A 15964-nucleotide genomic window follows, 5' to 3' on the forward strand; every position below is an offset into this window, starting at 1 on the left:
GCAATGCCTTTTCTCCATCTGGAGGTGGGAGATGATTGAGTGTGTCATCAGTGGCCCAATATGATGCCAGAAACCCCACGGACCAAGACATATGATGATACGGCCATGCCCTACACACAACATGCAGGGCAGGACTGAAACTGGGCTGAAATGCCCTTCCCTCCCTGGACTGGGGTAAGGACAATCTTTGCAAGATCAACAAAGTAAACTGAAGCGCTTCTTCACTCAGCGCTCCTCCCATTCTGGCGCTGAGGACGCTAACCCCTGTACCCTCCCGCCAGTCATGTATCTGAGTGCAACCTTCCCCACTCCAACCCCCGAGTGCAGCCCTAGCCCTCCTTCTTATCCCGCTTGGTCATGCCACTTTTCAATTCACCCCTTCAGTATTTTACACTCCTTCCAGCCCCCCAGTCAACCTCCCACTTATTACTACTCTTCATCTATCTTCTCTTCTGTCATTATTCCAGTGAAGTTTGCAGCACAGTAGCTGGTCATTCGTTCCACCATATTCCAAGCTTGATGCCCTCTTGGCAATGATCACCCACTGATCACACACTGCCCTTACCTAGCATAATCTACTGGCTAGCAGCAATCTGGTGTGTATTGATGCCTGTGGGGCCTTGTTCATGCATTTGTCTGCAAAATAACAGTGTCTATGCTTCAGAAGTAAATAATTGCTGCTTTTGAAGGCCATGCATACATGAATGGCATTATATAAATCTTCTTTCGCACCTTCCTGGTCAAGGATTACTTTGTTAGTTCTCCAGGCATGTGAGATTTAAATATCACCTTCACCTATACTTTATGAAGCATCATGTGCTAAGAAACACATTTCAGTTTTAGAGTGAGAGCTGGATTGTGTTTGAGGAGATTGATCCCAGATGGCACAAGGACAATGCAATTCTGGGATTACTCTGCTAGCTCTTGTCCTTGACGTGTTGTATATCCTGTTCTATAAAAGCGAGTTTAAACGAATGATTTCCACTGGCCTCCTAATAGCCATTAACTGCTGCGCAGGGATTGTTAACAACCTTTTGTTACGAGGCAATGATATATTCAGCTGTGCGCTGAAATACGTGGAAATCTAGGAACTCTGTGTTTCCGCAGTGGCTTGGTGATGAATGTTTGACAAATCTCAGTCCTGGGCAGGAATCGAACCATGCTTAAAATTTTGTACCTGTGCTGCCAAAAGTGATGTGATAAAGAGGTCTCCTGAGCACAACTAAAACAGTCGCCATCCATTAAATCCTTCAATGATTCCAAAGTGAAAAACCATGGATTTTCAGCATGAAATCCCTCTTGTTGTCTATTTGAAATAGTCTGTAAGGGAACTAATTAAACTGAGACCTCTGTGCAGAAGCTACCTGCTGTGCCATCTTTACTGCATGCTGTGGACTACTAGCTCTATAACAAGCCAGCTCTCCAACGTGGAGTGTATTTTCTGTGATGGACACTGCTTGCTGCATATTATGATATAGATGCTATGTATTTCTGTTACATGTTGTGAGCTGAATGCTGAATATAGGCTGTGTGTCAAGGTTTTGAGTTATAGGCTGCAAGCTGTGGACTGTGTGCTATTTGGCACTGAATGCGGTAGAGAGTGTTGTTGGGTGCTGTATTCTGTGAGCTATATATTGTTAAATACTGTATGAATTGGATAGTGTATTCTGTGATTAGGTATGTTACTATATATTGTGTTGTGATCTGCATGGCATATGCTATGAGCTGAGGTCTGCAAACCTTCTGCAATGTTTTTTATCTGTGAAAAGTGCTGTATCTGTGCACTGCATGTTGCTTCCTGCATTATGTATCTTGCATGCAGTGTTGAGTTGCTGCATTGTTGTGTGGACTGCATTTTGTGCTCAATATTTAGCTCGCTGAGCGATTTTGCTGTGGGGAATGTGTTTTGTGCTATATTGTGGTTTATACTGTATAACAGCAGCTGTGCAAGGCATACTATATATTGAAGGCTATTATGGCTGGATCATATTGCACGTTGTATATTGCAAATTATGTAACATGTACTTGATGCAAAAGGCAGGTTGCGTGCTGGAAATTCATTGTGATGGAAATCACTACCAGCAGGTCTTTTTCAAGGCTAATAATGTTGCATTTTGGAGGTGTTCTTGAACACCCAGTTCCTGAAATTGTCTGCGCTCCTATCCCTAGATTGTGAAACAGCCTGTACTCAGCCCCATTTGTAAAATCATGGTACTTTTTTTCTCATTTCCAATTAACATTTTTCTATTCCAGATATTAAAATATTGAAAATGGAGAAAAAGAGGTGTTTGGCTGACGGTCAAGCAGAGAAAGGTGTCATTCAGCCAAGGTTTTTCTCTTCATTAGTCATCTCTTTGAAACCCACCTCTCCTGCTGACTCCCATTATCCTTAATATTCTTCATTTCCAGCTACTTCCAGTTTGATTTCAGAGGAATATATAAACTTTGCTCTGGTGGCAGAGAATGCCACATTTTAACCATCTTTTGTGTAAAGAATTTCTTCTAACCTGTAATGTCGGAAAGATTGAGAATCGCAACAGAGACAATTCTACCACAAATCCAACAGCTTTATTGCTAAGGTTGCCAACTGTGATTAAATTTATTCCTGGAGATTTCATCATGTGCCTTGCACGTGCCCCACGCTCCAGCCATTAGTCAGCCAACACATCCATCCTTATGGCATAATGCCTTCCTACGCTAATTGGAAAGTTAAAAGACTCATTATCCAATTGGATGATGCTTGACCATCAGCCAAACACCTCCTGGGTCATGAGGACTCGAAATGTCAACTCTTTTCTTCTCCGCCGATGCTGCCAGACCTGCTGAGTTTTTCCAGGTAATTCTGCTTTTGTTTTGGATTTCCAGCATCTGCAGTTTTTTGTTTTTATCTAAACACCTCTTTTTCTCCATTTTCAATATTTTAATATCTGGAATAGAGAAATGTTAATTGGAAATGAAAAAAAAAGCAATCTATTTTAATGTCCCGATGATTTTTCTACAGAGTTGCACACAACAGTGTCCTGGAGATTGATCTCCAATTCCTGGAGACTCCAGGCCAATTTTGGAGAGCTGGCAACCCTATTTATTGACAAAGAATTACAATTGCAAACAATAGAGTGATTTAAAACATACTGGGTCAAAATCCTGGAACTTCCTCCCTAATAGCACTGTGGGTGTACCTACATCACAGGTATTGCAGTGGTTCAAGAAAGCAGCCCACCACCACCTTCTCAAGAGCAATTAGGGATGGGCAATAAATGCTAGCCTAGCCAGCGATGTCCACATCCCATGAATGAATAAAAAAAAATACAGTTGCCCCTTGTTAATCAGATTAGGTTGACTTCAGGCTGATTGGATCCAATTAGACTGGGGCTGATTGGCTTCCAGTGAGACTTCTCCTGTTAATGGTGCTGCTTATGATGCCACCATCCCAATGAGGGTCTTTAGCCTGATTTTATACTTTGGCTGCACATCAACTGCTTTCATCCTCAATCCCTCTTTTAAACAAATCTTAAAATATATTTTTATAAACCTTACCCTAAATTTGTTTGTGATTATCTTAATTTATGCCCATCTCACCGATCAATGAAAACTATTTATCTTATTGTAATCTTTTGTAAACTTGAATATCTCTGTCAGGTTATCCTTTAACCTTCTGAGCTCTGGTGAAAACTTCTCAAGTATCTCTTCGTAACTCTTCAGCCCTGCTAACATCTTCATGAATCTATATTGCACCTTTCCCACTGCTTTTATATGCTTCCTGTATTCAGATGTCCAAAACTGATCACAAACTAATGCGCAGTATCATTCATGAACACTCAGTCACAGAGCCTTAGTTCTCTGTGTCACAGTCTGTAATGCATTTCCATTCATTGTGTCATTCACCACATTCAATCGCGCCATACAAGTGCCAGGCAATGACGATCTTCAACAATAGAAAATCTAACCATCATCCCTTGACATTCAATGGCATTACTATCCCTGAATCCCTCACTATCAACATCTTGGAGGTTACCATTAACCAGAGACAGAACTGGACTAGCCATATAAATACTGTGGCTACAAGAGCAGGTCAGAGGCTAGGAATCCTGTGGCAAATAACTCATTTCCTGACTCTCCAAAGCCTGTCCACCATCTACAAAGCACAAGTCAGGAGTGTGATGGTCAAGAGGCTTGACACCATTCAGGACAAAGCAGCCCGCTTAATTGACACCATTTTCACGAACATTCACTCCCTCCACCACCGATACACCGTAGCAGCTGTGTGTACCATCTATATGGTGCACTGCAGAAACTTGCCAAGCCTCTTGAGACAGCATCTTCCAAACCCACGATCACTACCATCTAGAAGGACAAGGGCAGCAGACACATGGGAACATCACTACCTGGAAGTTTCTGTGCAAGTCACTCACCATCCTGACTTGGTAATATATCGCTATTCCTTCACTGTCGCTGGGTCAAAATCCTGGAACTCCCTCCCTAACAGCACTGTGGTGTACCTACACCATATAGACTGCAGTGGTTCAAGAGGGCAGCTCATCACCACCTTCTTAAGGGCAATTAGGGATGGGCAATAAATGCTGGCCTAGTCAGCAACACCCACATCCCATGGATGCATTTTATCTACTTTGAGTTACTTCAACACCGTAAGCTGATAGATAAATACCAGTTTGATTTTATTCTTCTATACATGGGTCATCATCTGTGAACCAATAATTCACTCCCAATCTGCTGAAATATTTATTGACTTCAATACTGCTGTTGCAAAGTTTAACTTTTGTGATGATTATTTTTTGTGCTAAGATTGCCTTGCTGAATTTCTTCTATTAATGTGAATATGTAGCCCTCTGTGAATGAGTGAGAGTTTTCTGAATGAAAGTTTAGTGAGTAAGGAAGAGAGTGTTTAGTCTTTGTGTACATTTATGTGAGTGCTTTCCAGTATGTATTATTTTTCAGTACAGTTTGTGGTCACAGTCTTTGTCCCTCCTGACTCCATGTGCTTGGCTGTCTCCCTCGGGCAGCTGCAGCCACACAGAGTTGGGAACTGATAGTCAGGTATTTGTTGTACTGGGCCAAGTGGGAGGTTTGATCCACAACGCATTCAAACACTTATTCACAAAGGAAAGTGAACCTTCTTCATTATTTTTACTGTATATATCTGAGCATTTAGTGGATGCCTATATGTGAGAATGAATGTGGATGGGTCTGGGCCTGAATTTTTCAGGCAGCAGGTGGGCTCGGCGGGAGCGGCTGTGGAGCCGATTTCCACCCGCAGAGTTGCCTCAGGGAGATTGAATCAATATTGAAATAATTAAATAAATGGAGAAAAATTTTTATTAAACATGAACTCTCATGTGACACAGTCAGATGAGATGAGGCATGCTTTTATATCTCAGAATTTTAAAAAAAATTATTTAATAAGAGCTTTAGGAAACCTCATCCCGCTTGTGGATGAAGTTTCCTAAAAAATGCGAAGGCCGCTTGGCCTTTTCGCCTGCCCATCAACCTAAAGGTGGAAGGGCAGCGTTAACAACTAACTTAATCATTTCCTTAATGGCCTTAGTAGACCATTTACATATCGGCAGGCGCGCAGCGGACTCTGCCGCGCACCCACCGAATGAAACATCACGAGACAGCACGATGATGTTGGGACGCACGCCCAATGTCATCGCACGTCATTTTATGCGTCGGTGTGTTGGGCCTGCCCCCGGACACCGACTGAAAAGTCCTGTCCTGGGTGTTTTTGTGTGCATTTATGAGTTTCAATTGAATACTTTATTCTTCCTTTCTATATTCCTCAATAATATGATTCTGCAGTTCCTTATTGCTATCCTAATTGGTTTTTTGCCATCTTTCCTAATCTTTTTGTATTTTTTATTTGCTTCATGGGATGTGAGTGTCATTAGCAATGCCACTATTTGTTGTGTATTCCTAATTGCCCTTGAGAAGGTGGTGGCGTTGATGGTGAGCCACCTTCTTGAACTCCCACACTGCTGTTAAGTAGGGAGTTTCAGGGCTTTGGCCCAGTGATGTTCAAGAATCAGTGATATATTTCCAAGGCAGGGTGTTGTGTGACATTTATCATCCTATCCTTTCTCATCTATGTACTTAGTGTCTGGTTTTACTTCAGTTTAATTTTACCCTTTATGTATCCATGGCATTGCATTACCGGCTAGTTTGCTCTTGCTTTTTAGTGGGATATATTACTTAAGAACTCTTGATCATCATTTAAAATATTTTCACTTTTTTTATTTCTTTGTTTATTAGTAAAATTTTTCACTTTACTTTTCCCTCTTCTTATCCCCTTAAAACCATTTTTCCCCAATTTCATACTTTAGTTTTTTTTTTGTCCTTCACAAATTGTATCTTAAACCTTATCATGTTGTGATCCAAATGTATAGATTTGGCCGATGCTTACTTATGTTTACTGTTCGCTATTTAAAAATAAAGGGTCACCCATTTAAGACAGAGATGAGGAGAAATTTTTTCCCTCAGAGAATCGTGAGTGTTTGGAACTTCCTTCCTCAAAAGGTGGTGAAAGCAGAGTCTTTGAATATTTTTAAGGCAGGGATAGATAGATTCTTGATAAGCAAGGGGGTGGAATATTATCAGGGGTGGGGTGGGGAGGGGTTGGGGGGGGTAGGTGGTAATGTGGAGTTGAGGTTACAATCAGATCAGCCATGATCTTAATGAATGGGGCAGAAGGCTCGATGGGCTGAGTGGCCTACTCCTGCTCCTAATTCATATGTTTGTACATTTTCTTATCTGTTTTGGTTTATTTGAACTTTCATTCATGTGAACATGTTTATGTGCATGTCTGGTTGAGTTTGTGTGTATACGATTATATGGCTGAGAATGTCTGGTCAGGGAACGTTGAACCCTGTCTTCTTATCCAAGAGCAGAACAGCTTTTGCAGCAGATTGCTCCGTGCATTCGCTTTTTAAAAATTCATTTACGGAGTGTGAGCATCGCTGGCTAGGCCAGCATTTATTGCTCATCCCTAACTGCCCTTGAGGAGGTGGTGGTGACACAAGCTGTGTGGTCTGTACACGGTTAAGTGTCGTGCCTCAGTAAGGATCTCTGCCTGGTAATGAGCAGGTTGTCTACTCCGATTAGGCGGAGTTAGGATCCTGTTTCTTTAAGGATCCACCCCCGTGCTGTTTGAAATGTCCAGTCCCTCTTTTGCAGCTGCCCCGTTCCAGCTCGCTATTGCATTGATAAAAGTGAGATTCGGGCTGGCTGCGCCTTCACAGTGTGTCAGAGTAAGAGCGGGCTAGTCAGCAGTGTCTTTCACTGAGTGTATTCAGCTCTAACCTTCACAGAGAGGAGTGCAGTCAACCCGAGCGAGTTGCATCCAAACTGGGAGAGGACAGTCTGCGGAGCATCAGCCAGCCGCAACCTCGCTGCAAACGGACACTGAATGCCAGGGAAATATGGTGAGATCGGTGGGCGAAAGGACTGCATTCTCTGTATGGGGAGGGCATTGTTCTGTGTCCTTGTGGTAATTTTGCTGCTGTGATTGTGGAGCTTGTGTGGACTTGTAAAAGAATGTGTTTCTCGTCTGGGACTGTCAGTTGGGGTATGCCGTGGGTTTAGAAATAGTTGGCGAGTTAAGAGTTGGTTTTATTAAATGTGACTGGTTAGCCTCAAGTTACCGCGCTCTCTAGGTGGTCCCGTGTGCCTGCCTCACACATTAAAGCGTGCACTTTACACAAGGCACTTGTCCAAGTCAGTGAGCCACGATGGAGACTGACCTGTGCTAGCACTTTAAAACTGGGATCTCCCACTATCCCGAAGAGAAAGGCAAGACCCTGACCCTCAGTGCATTTGTTTCGGGGTAAGGGGAAACAGAGGGAGAAGTGGAACTCACGTCAGCTTTCACATTATGAACAGGTTACTGTTAAAATAGCAGCTTTGTTGATGAGAGGGGCGGGGGCAATGATGGGAGGTTGTACTGTTATTGTCCTGACTGCACCAGAGTTTTATAAAATCCTGCACAATCCTATATGTTAAACGTGCTTTTTAATTGGTGAAGCTGGATATTACAGTTGGAGATTGTTTTGTTTCCAACCCAGTATGATAATGAAGGTTTGCTCTTGGGATGAAAACAGCTCAATGTTGCCCAAGGCCCATGGCAGTGATGCTGGCTTCTTACAAATGGCACTTGTACAGCAGCCTGTTGTCCAACAGTAAAGAGTTGGCCTTGGTGATTCCCTGCCAGTTGACTTTCACCTTGCTGTAGTGACCTGCCTGAAAGGGACTGGCACCACTAGTGTGAGTATTTGTGCAATTTAAGACTGGCCTTAGTTGATCTGTTCTGATGAAGAGTCATACGGACTCGAAACGTTAACTGTAGTCCTCTCCACAGATGCTGTCAGACCTGCTGAGTTTTTCCAGCTATATTTGTTTTTTCAGATTTCCAGCATCTGCAGTATTTTGTTTTTATCTTAGTTGACCTTAGCTGGGGCAGCAGCTGAGGCCTGGCAGCCAGTTTTGGTGATAGGAGGAGGTTCCTGCTTTGGATTGCTAGTCAGTGATTCTTTCTGGAGAATCCATGTTGACAGATATTGGGCTCGACCAGGATTGGATTCCCTCCAAGGATGAATTCCTCTTTGCCCCTTGCCTGTGAAGAATAGCATGTTGAGCTACTTTTGTGCTTATTGAGTGTGTGTGGTCTTATAAAGGGGAGGCAATGCATTGTGGAGCCAGGGAAATGCAGAAACGATGTTTTAAAGTGTGGAAGTGGTGCAGTTACATTTTTGCAATGATTTTCATAAAAAGTTAAGCAGGCTCAGTGAAGATTTAGGTGGGAGATCATTTCTTTATAGTTCATCCCTTTTTTTATTTGTTCATGGGATGTGGACGTCACAGGCAAGGCCAGCATTTATTGCGCCCATCCCTAATTGCTTTAATTTAGAGGGCATGTAAGAGTCAACCACATTGTTGTGGGCCTGGAGTCACATGTAGGCCAGGCCAGGTAAGGACGGCAGATTTCCTTCCCTAAAGGACATTAGTGAACCAGATGGGTTTTTATAACAATCGACAATGGTTTCATGGACATCAGCAGACCTTAATTCCAGATTTTTATTGAAACAAATTTCACCATCTGCTTGTGGTGGGTTTTGAATCTGGGTCCCGAGAGCACTATCCTGGGTCCCTGGAATACTAGTCCAGTGACAAAACCAATAAATCACTGCCTTCCCCCTGTCTGAATAAACTAGGAACTTTAGTACTGAAATCAGTGTTCCAATATAAACAAGTTTAAACTTTGGCTAGGATGGAGTGAAAATCATTGGGATGGAAAATTGTGCACATTTTCCTTTTATCAACCTTTTATTGATCAAGCAAAGAGCAAGTTATGTGAATGCTGGCACTGTGAGTAAGTATTGGATCCCCTCTTTGCCATCCAACAGTGTGCTCATTCCTGCTTGGCACAAGTGCTCTCCATTGTTTTAGATATCAGTTTGGTGATTCCTCCATACCACAATAAATTTGGAGTGAAGTGAGCTTTGGGAACAGCTGCAGAATCTGTTTAAAGAGCCCAGAAGCTAACCACAGACAATCTTGGGCAGACTTGTTCACCTTGGTGGCTATGCGTTCATTGCATGTTGCCAGATTTAAATCTGATGAAGACTGTACGGTTGGTCCCTAGGAAGTTAATAAGAAAGACCAGCATCTAGACCTATTTCTCATGCAATTTGTTAGCTCACTTGAATTCCCTGGACCAAAAGTCAGCAGCCCACAATCTGCCATTCTAGATTTGTCTTTAGAAAATAAATATCTTAAATGGTTTGAATAAAAGCTAATGGTAGTGGCAGAGTACAGAGAGGAAGTATACCCCTTCAGGAACTGATGATGCCGGATAGCACTTGGATTTAACTGTTTTATGTAAGTGACCTGTTTATTCAGTTTCCTCCTTCCTAAAGTTGTTGTTTATTCACCAGGTGTGTGTGACACTCTGGGAGTTGTTATTCCAGATGAGTGAGGTGTCAGAGGGTGACTGACAGCTGTCGAATGCTGATTCAGTTTCAGTATTCACTTTTGGGAGGTAGAAAGAGACTATAATAGAGTAAGAAAGTTCCATTGTTTCATAACCCACCATAAACTTTAAGAATTATTTTGCCAATGACAAGGCACCTTAATTGTCAATGATATACAATTTTTTCCCTTGGGCCAATTTCTTCTAAAATAATTTTGCGACTGCGGTGCTAATTGCAGGTCACAGTAACCTAATTTTAGTAGGAAAATAGGTCTCCCTGAAAAAATTTAGTGAAAATATTGATCCAGCAATTCTCTTTACTCTGTACAAGAACCAAAAGGTCACAGAGCATTACTGACTTGTTTCAGACTTGTACGGTCTACACTTAGTGACGATAGGCTAAAGACATTAATGGCTCCAGTCTCTGTGATAGTGATCTTTGTAATGGAACATGAAGAGGAGGTTGATGAATAGGGACGGTGCTGGTTTTGTCTATAGTGTAGCTTTTTGTGACTGACCGCTGCTATGTAAACACTTCTCAGGCTTGTGTTTTGAACAGTAACATTTTAGAAATTGGCAGGCAGTGAGTAAGTCAGTAACAGATAGTGGACAGTGAACGATTGAACTGCCGTTAACAGTACTCTGAAGCGAGTCTCAGCCTGTCTTGATAAGTCTCTCTGAGCTTGGCATATTTGGATTATAGATTTCTTGAGCTTTTCTTTCCAAATTCACTGCAATCTCTTCTTGTAGTCTCTTTGTCTCTTCTGAGAATTTTGAGAAACAAAAAATAGAATGTACAAAATATGACCTGTCCAGGCCATTGGACTCCATCCTTGTGAGTCACTGGAAGTTGACTAGTGCAATAGGGATACTTGATCAGTTTATGTGTCTCATTCTCTGTTCTCTCTGATTTGTGTTTTGGTGGTGATGGCCACAGATTATTATAAAGTGTATTGTACGCTGTAATCTAATGGGTAAGATTTAAATGGTGTGTATGTGTGAAGTGGAGGAAATGGTCATTATATAATGTATTCATTCTTCTACACAAATTGATTTATCCATCAGACTTTCTGAACCTCTTAGAAGACCCTTTGTGGCACACTAATGGTCTTATCTTACACTTTCATCCAATTTCCTAATACTAAGGACTTGTATTTATTTACCACCTTTTCAATATAGAGCAACATCCTATGCCTATGGGGAAGTAGGGTGGGGTGTGGTGGAAGGGAGGTGGAGACGAATAAATGCCAAACTGTAGTGGGACTGTTTAAAGAGGCAGGTTTTAAGAGATTTTCAGAGGTGGAGTGTTTTTAGTGAGAGAGTTCCAGGGAGTGGGATCAACAAGGCTTAATATGCGCCCAGGATAAAGGGAAAAGAGAATTGCAGAAGGCAAGAATCAGAGAACTGAATGGTGAAAGAGGACATAAGACTGAAGAAATTTGTCAAATTAGGATTTTCTAAGCCTAATGATGATATGAAGACCGGATGAGGTTTTAAACGTGGGATAGAATTTGGGCAGAGTTTTGGACAAATTGGGCTTTCTGGAGCACATTTGGAGGCCAAGGGAAGAGAATATTGAAGACAATGGATGGGCAGTAAGAAAATGGGGAAACCATTTAGAGAGCATTTCATAGGGACCAAGTTCCAAAAGTGTTAAGTAAGGCACTTAATCAGTTATGAATATTTATAGGTATATGCAGTTTGACAGCACGTTGGCAATATTTGACCCTGCGATAAGCTTCTAAGCACACCTATGCCATCACTATGTCCAACCGATTCCACCTCTATAAAATTATCCAACTCTGCCCCTGCCTTATCTAGTTTGCTACTGAAACACTCATCCATTGCTACCTTTAGACCTAACTATTCCAATGCACTCATGGCTGGGTCTACAATGTTCCTCCCTCTGCAAACTTGAAGTCATCCAAAATTCTGTTGCCTGTGTCCTAACTTGCATCAAGTCCCATTCTATCATCCTCATGCTCACTGACCTAGATTGGCCTAGATTAGTTAAGGAATGTCTTGACTTTTAAATATTCTCATCCTTGTTTTCAAATCCCTCTATGGCATCATGCCTCCCTATCTCTAATGTCCCCCAGCCCCCACCATGCTCTGAGATCTCTGCACTCTTCCAATTCTGGCCTCTTCAGTATTCAACATATTAATTGCTCCAGCATTGGCAGCTGTACCTTCAGTTGCCAATGCACTAAGCTCTAGAACTTCCTCCTAACCCCTCTTCCTTCACCTTTTTTCGTCAAGGCATTCCTTACAACCTTCCTCTATGACCAAGCTTTAGGATGGCAGTCTTCCTTATGTGTCCTTCTCCTTACATGGTGTCAAATTTTGTTTGATAGCTCTCCTCTGAAGGGCCTTGTGAACTTTTACTATGTTAAAGATTCTGCATAAATACATGGGGGTGGAAATGATTGAGTAGACTAGGCCTATATTTTCTACAGTTCAGAAGAACAATTGCACTGAAACATAAAAAATTCCCAAGGTGTTGGTTGGAATAGATGCTGGAAGGATGTTTCTTCTGGTTTGTGGAATGGGTAGGGTCTAGAACTAGAAGTCATGGTCTCGTATAAAGGGTTCTGCTATTTAGGACTGACATAAGGGGAAATTTCTTTACTCAAATGGTTTTGAATCTTTGGCGTTCACTACCCAAGAGAGGTGTGGATGCTCAGTCATTGAGACAGAAATCAATAGCTTTTTGGATACTTAGGGAATCAAGGGTATGGGGATGGTGCCATAAGGTGTGGTAGATGATCAGCTATAACCCTTATTGAATGACAGAGCTGGGCCAAATGGCTTACTCCTGCACCTATTTCTTATGTTCTTAAGGCCCCCCCCCCCACCAATCTCTCCTTCCATAGTGTGGTGTCCATTTCCCTGGGGCTTTGTTATTTTTAACATTAGAGAGTCTATATTTAGGCAGATTCTTTGTGGAAATTGGCATAATATATCTCGTACACTAAGGGGAAAGCTGGTTTTCAGTGCAGTATGGACACTATGGGCTTATATAGCTATGACCTATATTTTCCTTTCTGTTCTTTTGACAGGTGTACTTGCTGTTCACTGCTAGCACTCAGCTCTTGATAATTCTAAATCTGGGACAAGCATTACTATACTTGTTTGAGTTTGTTTTTCTTAAGCAGATTTTGGCAGTTTGCACCACTGATGTATTTTATAAGACTTGTGATCTTCACTAAGGTAAAGTCACATAGGAATGTTGAGGTCAAAACCGTAGACACTCTGGATAATGGATAAGTAATGGGATGAAAGATAGAATATGGTCTCTCTATCTCTCTCTCTCTCTCCCTCCAGTTACCAAGCCCTGAAAGGGTATTGGTGACCATGGACTTCTGTGATTGATCCATGATTATGCTTGGCAAGGTATGACAGTAGTGTGCCATTGCCTTCTGCAGCTAGCTGACCAGGAAACTCTCCCACTGTTACCATCTGCCATTGGCGTATCAGAAGGATTTACAGATTGACAATCAACATGTTTGGCTGCGTTATGACACACCTTCTGTGGCTATCAGGTCCTGAAATTGGACTTGAACCCAGCGCTTCTGGTCCAGAGGTATGGATACCACTGTGTCATAAGACCGCAAGAATACAATAGTACTTGTTAGAATCATTTTGGGGTTAAGGGTAGGAAGCACTGAATGGGATGTCCTGTACTGGGCCCACTGCTGCTTCTAATTTAAATCAATGTCTTGAATTGAGAAACTTGATGCAATTTGGTTGGATTAACAGGCGATTGCAATCTAGCATTGTTCCAAAGCACTTTACGGCCACTTAAATACTTCTAAAGTATTTCCATTGTAGTAGGAAATTTGCACACAACACGGTCTCACAAACAGCAATGAAATAAATGACCAGGTTATCTGTTTTATGTTTTGGTTGAAGGGATAAATGTTGGCCAGAGGACTGCTCTTCCAATATTGCTGTGGGGTCTTTTACCTTTATCTGAGAGGACAGATGGGGACCTCAGTTAAATATCTTAATCTGAAAACTGATACCGCCAGTGGTGCAGCATTCCTTCAGTACTGCACTGAAGTACTAGCCTTGATTATGTGCTCAAGTCTCTGATTCTGAGGCAAGAGTACTAACACTGAACCAAGGGTGACACCCAGTGCAGCACACCTGAACAATATGGGCTAAAAGAAAAATAGTGTGGATGCTGGAAAACTGAAAAAGAAACAGAAAATGTTGGAAAAACTCAGCAGATCTGGCAGCATCTGTGGAGAAAAAAACAGAGTTAACATTTCCGGTCCATATGACTCTTCTTCAAGAAGAGTCATACGTACTCGAAACATTAACTGTTTCTCTCTCCACAGATGCAGCCAGACCTGTTGAGTTTTAGCAGCATTTTCTGTTTTTATTTATGAACAACATGGGCACTGTTTACTGCTGTTGAATAGCTAAGGATGAAATTGAAAACATCCTTGGCAGACATGATGTTCAACAATTCCCACCAATGTTGAGTAACACTTGACTAATAGAATGTTTAACTACATAACATAAACACTAGAATACAAGGCAGAGGAAACCATTAACAAACTGTACGAGGCTCTGGTCAAGCCAACTCGGAAAAATGTGTCCATTTCTGGCCACTAGAACACTAAGGAGATGTTCAAATGTTGCTGTAAAGACAGACGCTAGCATCAAAGTTCTGAGTCATAAGGACAGTCTGCAGAAACTGTGGTTTTCAGTTGAGGCATCAGAGTGCTGATTTCTGGCTTCATGTATGAAGGCTATAAATGGTGTACAAAAGGTAAATCCAGAAAAATACATTAAGTTACAAGAGCAGGACAAGGGAACACTGGTTCCAACCAGAAGTGGGTAAACTTGGGTCAGATATCAGAGAAATTCTTCATGCCAAGTGCCATGTGAAATGAACCCTTGGGCAGGATTTTCCGGTTGTCAGGCGGGCGTGTTGGGTGGGCCCTGGAGCGGTTGGGAAACGGTCCACCGCGCGCAATCGGCCCCCGACTGCGATTTCACACTGATTGGCCAATTAACGGGTAGCCAGCGTGAAAGGTGCACTGAGGTGCTCAGCGCTGCCGCGGCAGTGGGGGGAGCGGGAGGAGGGCGAGCACAAAAGTCTGTGCGTGCTTGGGGGAGCACGCACTGAAATCTTCCTGAAGGCAGGGAGCTGAAGAATTGTACACAAAAATAAAGATTTTAAAAATGAGAGAAACGTGTCCCCACATACAACTCAGCCACATGAACAGGGACATGTTTAAAATGATGTGTAAAAATTTTTATTTTTAAAAAAATTACTGCTGGTTTCTCATCCCGCCCATGAATGAGGATTCACAAAAAATCCAAAGGCCACCTGGCCGATTCGCCATCTGCCAACTGTAAGGTTGGATGGCAGCGAAAAATAGCTTTTCATGATTTAAGGGCGTTAATAGGCATCTTAATTATGCACGATGACATCGGGGCGCTTGCCCAACATCATCATGCGTGATTTTATGCCCCATTGGGTCGGGCACACACCTGCCTGTGGGATGTAAAATCCTGCCCCTTGAGTCGGCTCGTGGAGGCAGAAACTCTGGAATCATTTCAGAACCAATTCGATAAAACGTTAGAGAAGGAGCTGCGGGGCGTTTCTAGATCGATGAGCTTAGATGGGCTAAGTAATCTTCGTTCTCTGTAATTACCTTGTGATCTTATCAGAGTTTCCCCAAAACATGTGTCAGTTGCTTTCGAAGATATAGGGCTGGATTCTTGCCCTCGAGGCGGGTAGCAGAAGTTGGGAAAATTCACAGCTCGGCCCACATGCCTTGGGAGAAAGCGTCAGCAAGGACAGGATTCTCGTTTTGGCCAGGGGCTGCCGGCGGGCCTGCTGACCTGGGAAACAGTTTGGAGGCATCCAAAGGGACTACTGGGAGCGGAGGCGGATTGTTTACAAGGCCTTCCTTGGCACTGTGGGATTTCAACCCAGTCAAAATAAAAACGAAAAGGCCCTTCAGC

At 42.5% G+C, this 15964-nt stretch overlaps 1 protein-coding gene across 3 annotated transcripts in view; it reads left to right on the plus strand.

The window, feature by feature from the left end:
* The first annotated feature begins 7268 nt into the window (after window positions 1-7268).
* n4bp3 (NEDD4 binding protein 3) overlaps window positions 7269-15964 on the plus strand; it is a 121088-nt gene continuing 112392 nt past the window's right edge. For all 3 annotated transcript variants that reach the window (XM_041193894.1, XM_041193893.1, XM_041193892.1), the window contains exon 1: window positions 7269-7436. The gene's annotated coding sequence lies outside the window, so the exon portion shown is untranslated. The remainder of the gene's footprint in view (window positions 7437-15964) is intronic.

This window comes from Carcharodon carcharias, chromosome 8 (genome assembly GCF_017639515.1).
Source record: "Carcharodon carcharias isolate sCarCar2 chromosome 8, sCarCar2.pri, whole genome shotgun sequence".
Classification (NCBI taxonomy): Eukaryota; Metazoa; Chordata; class Chondrichthyes; order Lamniformes; family Lamnidae; genus Carcharodon; species Carcharodon carcharias.